The 11,778-nt window shown below is 43.8% G+C and overlaps 2 pseudogenes across 1 annotated transcript; one reads left to right on the top strand and one right to left on the bottom strand.

Moving 5' to 3' along the window:
- Positions 1 to 3,021: 3,021 nt before the first annotated feature.
- On the bottom strand, positions 3,022 to 4,217 carry LOC105503174 (annotated as a pseudogene). The gene has a single exon (XR_001000442.1). The product of XR_001000442.1 is annotated as a U5 small nuclear ribonucleoprotein 200 kDa helicase pseudogene (transcript).
- Positions 4,218 to 6,640: 2,423 nt separating this feature from the next.
- LOC105503100 lies at positions 6,641 to 8,642 on the top strand (annotated as a pseudogene).
- The last annotated feature ends 3,136 nt before the right edge of the window (positions 8,643 to 11,778 follow it).

Genomic DNA, 11,778 nt, shown 5'->3' with positions numbered 1-11,778 from the left:
TTTTTGTATTTTTTAGTAGAGACGGGGTTTCACCGTGTTAGCCAGGATGGTCTGGATCTCCTGACCTCGTGATCCACCCATCTCGGCCTCCCAAAGTGCTGGGATTACAGGCTTGAGCCACCGCACCCGGCCGCAAGTTTTCTTAAAATACATTTATGTAGTCAAATGTATCACTTGTTTATTTTATGGCTTTTATATTTTGAGTCTTTGTTACAAAGTCTTTATATATATGTATATATACACACGTATATAATATATTGAAGTCTTTTATATATATACACACAGCATATTGTATATAATATATATTTTTATATATACATACAGCATATTGAAGTCTTTTATATATAGATATAAAATATATAGGCTTATATATATGTATATACATATAGCATATTAGATTTTGTTTTCTTCTTTGATTATATTTATGGCTTCATTTTTAAAAATTTAAATCTTTAATCCTTTGAGGGTTATTGTGGATGGACAGAGTGAGATGTGGACCCTCCCTTATTTATATACGTGTTTATTTATTTGTTTATCTCTGGATGGGCAGCCAGTTGTCCTGTGGCCTTTCACTGACAAGTTTGTCTTTCCCCATCACCTGTGACGGCATCTTTAGTGCGTCCTGGGTCCCGGCTGTGCTGGGGTCTGGTGGCGGCAGCTGGTTTGGCGGTACTGTCTGTTGCCCCTGCTGCGCTGTCACAGACTGAGTTTATATGTCTTTGCTCACCAGAGCCGGGGTTGAGTTTATAAAATATACTCGAGTACCCCACTCGAGGTGTACACTCCAAGTGTACTTGGGGTACACCCCTCCAAGCAGGAGTACCCCACTTGGAGGGGTGGTCCTAGAGTGGAGAAGGGATGGTGGTCTCTGCCAGGGAGCCTGTGGGCGTGGGACATCCGTGATGTCAAAACACCAGCAGAAATTCTCCCTGTCTCCTGGTGCCCTGGCCTTATGGGTAGAGACTACCTGGCCCATCTGTTTGGCCCCCCTCAGCTCCTGGGCACAAGGATACAAGAGCCATATTGCCTCCTCCCCGGGGTCCCATGATGGGCCAGCCCGCCCCAGGGTTCCCCTGGGAGCCTCCACCTCAGACACAGCCTTTCACCTGTGCCAGCCAGGTCCCACCCACCCACTGCCCCAGCCTCTGCTTGACTCAGGCAGTAGTAGGTCGCAATTGGGAGCAGAGGGGAAACAGGGCATGTTTAAGTGGCCTTATTCCCAGAATCCTAGTTCCAGAGCTGTGTCTGAAAGGGAGATGAACTACTTGGTCCGTAACATGTCAGGGGCAGGGGGAGCTGGAAGGGCAAGTCTGTTTCCAGGTGAGAAATAATGAACAACTTTTTCTTCTTTTCTTTTTTGAGACAGGGTCTCGCTCTGTCACCCAGGCTGGAGTGCAGTGGTGCGATCACGGCTCACTGTAGCCTCAACCTCCTGGGCTCAAGCAGTCCTCCCACCTCGTGCTCCCAGGTAGCCGAGAGCACAGTCTTGAGACTGACTATCATCCAATTAGAAATTATATATATATAATTAGTAGAGGCAGGGCTTCACCATGTTGGCCAGGCTGGCCTCGAACTCCTGACCTCAAGCGATCCACCTGCCTCAGCCTCCCAAATCTGCCTCTCAACTCCTGTTGGGATTACAGGAGTGAGCCACCGCACCTGGCCAACATTTTCTTTTTAAGATGGAGAGACCAACTGGGTGCAGTGGCTCATGCCTGTAATCCCAGCACTTTGGGAGGCTGAAGTGGGAGAATTTCTTGAGCCCAGGAGTTCAAGACCAGCCTGGCCAACATAGAAGGACCCCGTCGCTACTAAAAATATAAAAAATGAGCCGGATGTGGTGACGGGCGCCTGTAATTCCAGCTGCTCAGGAGCTGAGGCAGGAGAATTGCTTGAACCTGGGAGGCGGAAGTTGCAGTGAGCCAAGATCGTGCCGTTGCACTCCAACCTGGGCAACAAGAGTGAAACTCTGTCTCAAAAAAAAAAAAAAAAAAAATTGAGCCTACAATAATGGATGCTGGCATATCTGTCACTGCGTATAAATAATTTGTCAATATGTGGCCAGTATTTCCTCTTCCCCTCATCTAATCCCCTAAGTTATTTTCAAGTAAATCTGCTATTTCATCTATAGATATTTATGTGTCTCTTAAAAGTTGAAAATTTAAAGAAAAACTAACCTACATACCATTCAGTATGCCCAATAAATCCTTAATACCAACACACATTCTGGTCAGACATTTAGTTTAGTACTCCATAGGCCATCTTTGCCTTTGACACCTTGACTACACCTTGTGATGATAAAGGAATTTTTACAGAACAATAAGCCCCTGTTCCCATAGCAGACCAGTTGGACTGGAATGTAGTGTGTTTTAAAAGTTGCCCACATGATTTTGATACATAGAAAAGGTTGAGAGCTATTGATTGTAAGATCTTTGGCTCCAGTTGAAGTAGTGCTAAAAGCAGGTATAGATCCAATCACATTGAGTTTCAACAAAATATAAAATAGACATAAAACTATGATATGCTTGATGAAGGAACTGTTAAGGTGCTTATTTCTGCCTGACATATCAAAATTCAAAATTTTCAATGTTTTCTTCATTAAAACATTCAGAGTATACACCAGTAAACTTGGAATTTTTTTTTTTTAGACTGCTGAGAAACTGAGAAACTAGGTGAAACTGAGAAACTTAGTATAATTATTGAACTTAGTATAATGATTGAAGAATGTGGAGGCTTAGACAAAATTGAAGCCCTGCAAAACCATGAAAATGAGTCTGTATATAAGGCTTCATTAAGCTTAATTGAGGAATATTTCTCTGTAGAGGTGAGTAATGGATGGTAATACTAATAATAACTTGGAAACATCTAAAGTCAAGCCCCTTTTTCCCTCATAATTTTAAAAATGAGCCTCATATAGTATTTGTTAAATATAGTAAAATATCAGTGTACATAGGACGTAATGTATTTATTTGCCCCTCTGATGTTTGGCTTGATAGTAATAAAATCTTTTTATTTTTTATGTTTTGGTTTCTACAAATTATTCTATTAGAATGTCAGACTCAAAAGGAACTACCAGTAACATGCCTGAAAATGCTATATATGATTTATGCTTGACCCATGACCCCTGCTGTCACTGGATCCAGAGTGTGAACAAGGAAAAAGGAAGTGGAGGTGGGCGGGGACTGCACTAGCCCTGGCTGGCCAGATGTCGGGCCCACAGACCTGGTCCCCATAACCACCAGGATCCCTACAATGTACACATTCCTAATTCAGGCTCAACTCTCCTTTACCCAAGAGTAAATGCCTCAGGACTCAGTCTGAATCACTGTCTGTCTCGGCTTCTTTCACATCCACACTGAATTTGTACTCCTGGTCACATCCCATGTAAGTGTCACTCATGAAATACAGAGTGTAGTCGTGGGCACCAGTGGCTGGGGCCACAAAGTCCAACTTCACCTTGGCCTTCTGCTGCAGGGCCAGCCTCTTGATGGAGATGAGGCTACTGGACTTGGCATCTCCAATCACCACCCACCAGCCATCTTCACGTTTCTGCGGGAAGAGAGGCACAATGACGGGGCCTGTGACTTCCTCCTCTCGCTGCAGCTGCACCAGCACCATCACTGGCCTGCCACTGCAGATGCTGTCCTTATCTACCACCTCATAAGATAGTTCGATATTAGGGTAGCGGTTACAAAAGCGAGCCACATCTGTAATCTGGTTGTCAGTCAGCTGAAGCAATGCATTCCATTCTTCATCCTCCATCTCCATGATGTCGAAAACACTCTCCACTCCCTTGTCTGTGCAACGTTTGATACGCTCAGAGGTGAAGTGTGGCAGCTGCTTCAGGTATGAGTCCTGGGACCACATGGCTTGAGTGACCATCTGGGCCAGTTCCAAAGCTGCCACAGCAGAGCTCTCCCATTGTGGGAGAGGACATCCACGCAGGCCTGGATAAGCCGGATTGCCTTACTAAGGATTTCCTCCGTATCTGACTGCAACTCAGCACTCAGCTGCATGCGGGACAGGCGAGCCTGCAGGAGCAGGTTGGCCTTGATGTGTGGATCATTGAACTTAGGGTTATTCAGCTTGTGGGGGACCTTCTGAGCCAACTGCCTCAGGAAGTTGTCTTCACGGTGCCGGATGGGAATGTTCTCGTACTCTGCTGCATTGGAGATGATCTCAATAAGCCCTCACACCTTGGTCTTGGCATTGAGGTGAGATTTTAAAAGTCACCAGGTTGGTTTCAAATGAGCAGCCTTGAGAATCTTAGACTATCTGGAGGGTAAGTTAGTGGGTGTCATTGTAGGAGGTGATAGGGAAGTAGGGCCAAACCCACCGCCCCATGCTCTGGGCCTAATACAGTCTTTTCCTATTGAAAAGTGACAGTCGGGGAAGAAAAAACTCTCGGCCTGTTTCTGTTACTGTAGTAGCATTCCTTATCCCCGGTCCCCGCCACTCCCCAGGCACTCAGGAATTGGCAAAGTTTCAGAGACCCTCCCTCCCCTATGTCAAATACTAGAATATCATACAGGATTAAAGGTATAATATGCATATCAAGACCTAGAGATTAAATACAGACTTCTAGATAGGCTGCTGCTTGGAATAATTATATTCTTTTTATATATTTTTTTTTAGTGTATTTCCAGGAAGAGGAAGATCAAAACGTTGTGCCGGAAACTACCTCTGAAGGCTACACTTTCCAAGTTGAGGATGGGGCTCCTGGGACCTTTACCTTTTAGATCACGTAGCTGAGGCACACATTTGTTGTGTACCATGGTATTTTGTCTTATTGTTTCTCTACTAAGAACTCTTTTTAAATGTGGTTTGTTATTGTAGCACTTTTTACACTGAAACTATACTTGAACAGTTCCAACTGTACATACTGTATGAAGCTTGTCCTCTGACTAGGTTTCTGATTTCTATGTGGAATTTCATATCTTGCAGCATCCTGTAAATAAACATTAAAGTCCACCCTTTTCTTTACTTCACCATGCCTGTGTGTGGCTTTCTAATTTGGAGCCTTTAATGTCGCTGGTGAAAGGTAACCCATCCGAACTGGTGTGATAAACCAGAGTAGTCCTGGCTGCAGTTTTTACAGAAGAATGAATAACGTTTTCCAGAAACCCTCAGCCAGTGTCTCCTTAAGTCTCCTTGGCCAGGGAGATGGGCTAAACACCTTAAAGTTAATCATAAATCTCTCCTGGAGCTACAAGCAGAATTCATTCCTCCCAAAGTTGAAGGCTGAATGGGATTCCAAGGTCAATCACGGCTGCACACGGGCCTCACCTGGGAAAGTACCCAGTTCTGTTTAGTTGATGAGGGGCGTGAGGGTCCACCTTGGGTCTTTTTTAAAAATGTAATTCCCAAGGGCTCCTGTACAGTGTAGGTTGATAGACACTATTCTTTTTGAGATGGAGTCTCGCTCTGTTGCCCAGGCTGGAGTGCAGCAGCACAATCTTGGCTCATTGCAACCTCTGCCTCCCAGGTTTAAGCGATTCTCTTCCTCAGCCTCTTGAGTAGCTGGGATTACGGGCACCCACCACCACGCCCAGCTCATTTTTGTGTTTTTAGTAGAAATGGGGTTTCACCGTCTTGGCCAGGCTTCTCTTGAACTCCTGACCTCATGATCACCCACCTCGGCCTCCCAAAGTGCTGGAATTATAGGTGTGAGCCACCGCATCCAGCTGATAGCCACCACTCTTAAGGAATGTGCTGTCACTGGAACAGGCAATGGATTCTGAGTAGAAACCACAAAGTGTTAACTACAGTAGTACCACATAAGTCTTAGGAAAAGTGAAATGCTCACTGCAACCTCCACCTCCTGGGTTCAAGCAATTCTCCTGCCTCAGCCTCCCAAATAGCTGGGATTACAGGTGTGTGCCACCACACCCAGCTTATTTTTGTATTTTTAGTAGAGACGGGGCTTCACCATGTTGGCCAGAATGGTCTTGATCTCTTGGCCTCATGATCCACTGCCTTGGCCTCCCAAAGTGCTGGGATTACAGGCATGAGCCACCATGCTCAGCCAAGACATCTTTTCAAGTCAGTAGTAATATACTGCAACAACTCTCCATTTACCTTCTTGGCTACAAACACGAGGATTTTCTTCCCCTAGTTCATCAACATGCATATAAATATATTTTGCCTTTTGCAGGTAACAGTTGCATTTTAAAATCCTTCCATGGAATGATGTTTAATCCTTACCGTGTTTAGGTATAGAGCACTGGCTAATACTTATTTGAAGCACCCCATACAGCCAAGTTGCTAAAATGGGACACTAGGCCGGGTGCAGTGGCTCACGACTGTGATCCCAGCACTTTGGGAGGCTGAGGCAGGCAGATCACTAGAGGTCAGGAGTTTGAGACCAGCCTGGGCAACATGGTGAAACCCTGTCTCTACTTAAAAAAAAAAAAACACAGAACAAAAATTAGTGGGATGCAGTGGTGGGCGCCTGTAAGCTACTTGGGAGGCCGAGACAGAAGAATCACTTGAACCTGGGTGGCGGAGGTTGCAGTGAGCTGAGATCGCACCATTTTACTCCAACCTGGGAGACAGAATGAGACCCTGTCTCAAAAACAAAACAAAAACACAAAAAACAACAACAAAAAATAAAATGGAACACTAAACCCCTGTGTTACACATGGTCCTCGTAAGCATAGAGCATTTTGTTTGGAACCATGGATTACTTTCTCAGCTTTTCCTGTACAAAGGCTCCCATAAAGGGAAGGGGGAAGAGACATTAACAGTACAGACGGCCCTTCCTTTCCTACTTACTTGCTCCTCGCTTCCTCTCCCCAACTCGAGTCCCTTCTTGGATACTGAATCCAAAAGTCTTCAGCTTGAGAAAAGGTGATGGGGAAGTAAACCTGGACATCCTAGATTTTTGCTTTAACATGGGAGAGTTTTAATGGCTTCAGAGGGACTGGTGTAAAAGACAGAATAGAAAGTGTAAGGTCTGGATTTGTTAAAGGAAGCATGACTCAATAGTGATGTAATGAGCAGGAGATAGCTGGTTTCCAAAAAAGTTTTTTTTCATGTTTTAGATAAAATGCTTAACATGCTAGTTTCCTTGGAGTCATTAGATCCATAGAGGCATTGGGAGATTTTTATTTAATTTATATGTGGGTAACTTAATATCTTTGAGAATGACAGAATGACTTTATAACCAGCTTGATTTGTAAAAGTCACCATAAAAACATTATGTAGCCACCAACTTCTCCCTCTTGTAGTGTTAACGTCTAAATTGCCAGTGATTTATTAATGTACCAACATTTTTAGTTTCCTAGCAGTTTGAAATCTCTTTCTTTTTTCTTTTTTCTTTTTCTTTTTTCTTTTTTTTTTGAGACGGAGTCTCGCTCTTGTTGCCCAGGCTGGATGGAATTCAGTGGCGTGATCTTGGCTCACCGCAACCTCAGCCTCCCGGGCTCAAGCGATTCTCCTGCCTCAGCCTCCCGAGTAGCTGGGACTACAGGCTCCTGCCACCACACTTGACTAATTTTTTTTTTCTTGAGACGGAGTCTCACTCTGTCTCCCACGCTGGAGTGCAGTGGCGCGATCTCGGCTCACTGTAATCTCCACCTCCCAGGTTCACACCATTCTCCTGCCTCAGCCTCCCGAGTAGCTGGGACTACAGGCACCCACCACCACGCCCAGCTAATTTTTTGTATTTTTAGTAGGGATAGGGTTTCACCATGTTAGCCAGGATGGTCTCGATCTCCTGATCTCGTGATCCGTCGGCCTCAGCCTCTCAAAGTGCTGGGATTACAGGCGTGAGCCACTGTGCCCGCCAATTTTTGTATTTTTAGTAGAGATGGGGTTTCTTTCTTTTCTTTTCTTTTTCTCGAGACAGAGTTTCACTCTTGTCGCCCAGACTGGAGTGCAGTGGTGCGATCTTGGCTCACAGCAACCTCCACCTCCCAGGTTAAGCGATTCTCCTGCCTCAGCCTCCCGAGTAGCCAGGATTACAAGTGCCTGCCACCACACCAGGCTAACTTTTGTATTTTTATTAGAGATGGGGTTTTGCCATGTTGGCCAGGCTGGTCTCAAACTCCTGACCTCAAGTGATCCACCCGACTTGGCCTCCCAAAGTGCTGGGATTACAGGTATGATCCACCGTGCCCAGCCATCTAGCAGTTTGAAATGTCATTTAAGACTTTGATAGTGTTACAGAGTGTGGGGCCGGCGGAGAGGAAAGCTGGAGGCACGGGTGGTTGGCAGGAAGTGGGACTGGTGCCTGGCAGATGCGGTGGTGAAGATAGGTACTGGTTTTGGATTAGGAATTGTTTTCTCACTTACCTTCTTTAAAAGAATGTGGCCATTAGCCTTCGGTTCTGGCACGGGATTAGGAATGGCTTACTCCAACTGTCAGCATGATTTCCAGGCTCCATATCTTCTATATGGAAAATATGTCAACGAGCAGGAGCAGTGACTTCACTTGAGAACATCCCAGTGGGAGGACAGGGGGAGTCATGTTTACTCCTCAGGAATACTGAAGTGCCCTGGAGTAAGCTGTCCTTCTGTAACAATGTTATCAGTAATGCTTTAAACTCCAGCACCTGGTTATGTATTTGAAATCAAGTCTGTTTCTTGTTTTGTATTTTCTCTCTGGAAATTGTAAGGAGGTGGTCTTAAATAAATTAAACAAAAAAAGGAAAAAAAAAAAAGAAAAAAAGAAAAAAGAAACTTTGATAGGCTGGGCATGCTGGCTCACGCTTTTAATCCCAGCACTTTGGGAGGCCGAGGCAGGCAGATCATCTGAGGTCAGGAGTTCAAGACCAGCCTGCCCAACATGGCAAAACCCTGTCTCTACTACAAATACAAAAAATTAACTGGGCGTGGGGGCGGGAGGTGGATGTTGCAGTGAGCCAAGATTGCACCACTGAACTCCAGTCTGGATGACAAGAGCAAGATTCCATCTCAAAAAAAAAAAAATTGATAAATTATATATCTTTACCTATAACTTTCATTTTTGTATTTGTTTTTGTTGTAAGCAAGAGAGGAAAGGTAATATTCCTAATATCATTTGGCAATTATCAAAGTAAAAACTGCTAACACTTATTTTGCTTGTTGAAATAAGCTTAAAAGGGTAACATTAAAAGATTGGACATCAGTGTGAAACATTTCACGAAGTATTGATTCTTTCATTGCTATATTGCATTTTGGCTAAAAATAATCAAGCTACTTGATTATTTTTAGAACAAAGGAAACCAACATTCTGTTTCCTAATGTTGATTTTTTTTTTCTCTCATCCTCAGTCTTTCTGTGACTGCATCATCACTGAAGAAAAAGCTTGGGATAATTTTTTGTTACTGTAAATCCTCATTGTTAAGTAAGATTTTTATTTCAGCATTTGGCCTCTTTGATTGCATAACGGCAGTAAGAACAAAGTCAGTTTGGTTCATATGAACCATTGGAAACCTTGTCAGATACAGGACCCAAGTTCAGAAGGCCATTAAGACCTGGCTGGCCTTTACCCTCTCCACCCTTGCTGGAGCTTGCCAAAACCCGGTGGACTGATTTTGGAGAGCCTTTGAAACATGTCATTTCATTAATGGTGCTTTTTTTTGGGGGGTTGGGCTGTTGACATAATTTGTGATGAAGAAAACCCGGCCAAATCATGCAGCCTCCTTCTAACCCCCCATGGGAAAGTGTTAGAGAAAAGTGTTTTAGCAACATCACCCATTTAAGTTTCATAACCCCAGCTAATAAAGATGATAAGAAACACCCACGCTATCAACTAGGGTTTTTTGAGGGCAGAAGTACAATTTAATTTTGAGCACTTGTATGTTAAACGACATGTTGTTGGCCTTGTTTGAAAGCTAATTCTAGTGTCTGTAAACACCCAGTTCCTCCTAAATACTTGGGACAGTTTCATAACACTGTAGGAGGTGTGTGCATCGAACCCTCTTAAACTGATCAGTTCATGCCTTCCAGGCTTTTCCCAATTGTAAATGTCTCTTCCCGTCCTAGTTGTGGGAGGTAGCATGGTGCAGTGAAATGGACGAGTATTTAAGAGCCAGATCTGTCTGAATTCATATCCTGCCTCTTTATTATGTCAGTGAAAGACCTTTTGGTGAGGCAGCTAAGTGCCTGGCATAAGAAAAGTATAGATACTAATTCCTACATAATAGAAATATCCCAGATAAGTATTACAGCTATTCCAAACTTTTTGTTGTTGGGAATAGCCATAACAACTGAAGAAGCAAAGTCTCGCTATGTTGCCCAGGCTGGTCTGAAATTCCTGGCCTCAAGCTATCCTCCTGCCTCAGCTTCCCAAAGTTCTGGGATTTACAGGCATCAGCCACTGTACTCGGCTGCCTCCAACCTTTTAACACCAAAGATTTCTGTTTGTTCTTACACAGACCGACCCTTGTTTTGATTTATTTTACCTTCTAGGCTAAGTTTATTAGTATTCTTCCCTTTTTTTCCCCTTATCAATCAGATACAAATCAACATGAGATCACTATACTGGATTGTTTATATACTTAATGATAGGATTCTACCCAAAAGTCAGATGTTTTGTCAGCCTTTAGGTCTTTCAGGGGCTTGGCATAGCTCTCTGAACAGTGGAACTGGCTCAAGGAGGGCCCACTGTGACTAAGTTCCTAGACTGGCTGTTAGCCTTTGCAGTATCCCAATGAGAGGTCCAACTGTCTTCCTGTGCTCACTAGTTCCCTTTCTCTTAATTCTATTGGACAGAATAATTGGAGCACCTCCTCACCTCACTTCTCATTGAACATGAAAACAGGACTGAACCACCCAAGTCCAACTTGGTGATGGAAGCTTGTCAGTATCAATACCTGATAGGCCCCTAATACTAGTGTTAATGAAGTTTCTTAAATGATCAAACACTTGACTGTTGAGACAGCAACCACCAAGTCATATTTTCTACTATTAAGAAACTCATGTTTAGAACTTGAACAAGTTTAGGTAGAAATATTGGAAGCTTATCCATAAAAGCAAGGGAATATGAGGAAAGACTGGATGAATAAGAAAACTTTGAATCAATTCAAAATTAAAATTAACGGTCAAGGTATGATATCCAGAAGGCATCTCCTGATTGTGGCTGCAAAAAAAATATATTTTAAAAGCAAAACTATTGAAATACAGGAGAAATGCAGAAAAACATGTAGAAATGAGATGATCTTTTTCTTTCTTTTTTTTAATTTTTTTGAGACGGAGTTTCGCTCTTGTTGCCCAGGCTGGAGTGCAATGGCATGATCTCAGCTCATTGCAACCTCTGCCTCCCAGGTTCAGGAGATTCTCCTGCCTCAGCCTCCCGAGTAGCTGGGATTACAGGCGTGCACCACCACCACCTGGCTAATTTTGTATTTTTAGTAGAGACCAGGTTTCTCCATGTTGGTCAGGCTGGTCTTGAACTCCTGACCTCAGGTGATCCACCCACCTGGGCCTCCTAAAGTGCTGGGATTACAGGCCTGAGCCACCGAGTCCAGCCAAGATGGTCTTTTTCAACCCTTTGGCTGAGACTAAAGTTGTAGGTCACCAATGACTGTCACCCTACTCTGTTCTTGCCCATCCTTTCAACCAACGTCTCAGCCACTCAGCAAAGATTAACTTAGGAAACATAAAGCTAATTCATTTTCCTTCTTTTCTGTCATTTCCTTCCTTCCTTCCTTCCTTTTCTTTTCTTTCACTTTCCTTTCTCTCCTTCCTTCCTTCCCTCCCTCTTTCTCTCTCACTCTTTCTTTTTTTTCTCTCTCTCTCTCTTCCCCCTCCCTCCCTCCCTCTCTCCTTCCTTCCTTCCTTCCTTCCTTCCTT

The sequence above is a fragment of the Colobus angolensis genome, unplaced genomic scaffold (genome assembly GCF_000951035.1).
Source record: "Colobus angolensis palliatus isolate OR3802 unplaced genomic scaffold, Cang.pa_1.0 Scaffold1, whole genome shotgun sequence".
Lineage (NCBI taxonomy): Eukaryota > Metazoa > Chordata > Mammalia > Primates > Cercopithecidae > Colobus > Colobus angolensis.
The sequence above is the reverse complement of the archived record's forward strand: the minus strand, read 5'-3'. Positions and strand labels throughout refer to the sequence as shown.